Raw genomic sequence first — 1,716 nt, 5'->3', positions numbered from 1 at the left:
TAAACCTGTGCGTGTGTTTACTTGCGAATTCCATGTGTGAATGCATCGTATATAATTTAAAAGTCCATGCATGAAACGCCATAAGATAATTTTCACTTGAAAATAAACAAAAAACAATTAAAGAACAATTAAAACGCATGAAATGTTTAAACTTTCATAAGATAATGATATTATTTGAATTCAAGCGGTTTTGCAGTTTCTAACTAGCTTTTAAAATGATATTAACTGTGTACTAAATTTATATACAATTTATTAACATGCTATACCCAGTTATAAATGATCATATCCCAAAAACTAATTTCTGAACTATTCGACATTAGCAAATATTTCCAATTTCAAAAAAATCTATATGCCTAGAATTGTTCCGTTTGGAAAATGTCGACAATCTCTAATGGTGCCACCATGATTAGGAGAAAACTAATGTGGTTTAGAAGAATCGTCTCAGGTGATTTCAGATATCTAGGAAATTTCAAATATAGAAGATAACTCATGACCAACTCTATGTATTTATTATGTAAGTATTTTTTTGTTCTGTATTTGTTCATTATGTGCCTGGCAGTAAAGAATATTCAGTGTTTTCAAGTCGAACACCTATTTTGCATTTCGGTATTCAAAGTAAACTTTCATGAATATTTTAGGATAATTTTCTTTTTCCATATTTTGGAAATATAAACTTAAGATGTAATATTGTAATCTGAATTTAAGTTAAAGAAAATTAATGGTAAAATTATGTGAATGATTTAGATGTATGAAAAAGAATAGATATTTGCAAATATTTAGGGAAAACTTGGAGGGAAAAAACCACGGAATAAAATTGAACAGTAATGTAGTTTATATCGTTCTCAGATATAACTATGTCGCGCAATTTATTGCAATATACTATTTCTTTTAGATGCTAATAAAAAAAATTCTAAAAATTGTGGTTTAACTATTAATATCACGAACTTTTCGCATTAACCATCTATAACATCATACAAGATTTTATTACTCGCTAATCGATGCTTAAGTATATATCCTTCAGATAAAAGTACGTAAATTTTGGGATTTGAAATGATATTAAGAATAAAAAACACTGTTTTTTATAATTTTTTTTAAATCTGTATCAAGCAAACGATAATCGAATTATCTATATAAATGGATGTTATATAATTAAAAAGTTTAACAAATACTACGGTGTTATGGAGAGATATAAAAATTGTTGAACAAAATATGATTTTGTTTAGGCACAGATAATTGCCTACTTTTTGATTGTAAAAACTCTATAGACCAAGAAAATGAAGAAACTTTGATACTTTAAGAATATAGTTAATCGAAAGATGGAAAATTTGACCCGATTCACAATCCAAGATCACACAAATGCACAATCCAAAGGTTATTAAGGAAGAAGACAATTTACCCAAGGTTGAGTATTTTTTTACACATAGATCTCTAAATTTCAGACTTTTATAATGATAAAAAAAGGATATAATTGTAAAATTTCATCAACTTAGAATGGAGTATCTTTTTCATCTATGACAAAGAAAATCGAAACATTTTTCGTTTTCCATAAAATCACCAAATTAGAGATGTTAGTTTTTACAGAGAAAAGCTTTATTTCAATTAAAAATTACAATTATACGAATAATTCATACAATTTTATATTATATGTCATGATGATTTATATGTCGACAGTCTTATAGGAAATACTTTAAAGAAATCTACATCATATAAAATAAG

The sequence above is a fragment of the Argiope bruennichi genome, chromosome 8 (assembly GCF_947563725.1).
Source record: "Argiope bruennichi chromosome 8, qqArgBrue1.1, whole genome shotgun sequence".
NCBI classification, from domain to species: domain Eukaryota; kingdom Metazoa; phylum Arthropoda; class Arachnida; order Araneae; family Araneidae; genus Argiope; species Argiope bruennichi.
This window is presented reverse-complemented; position numbering follows the sequence as displayed.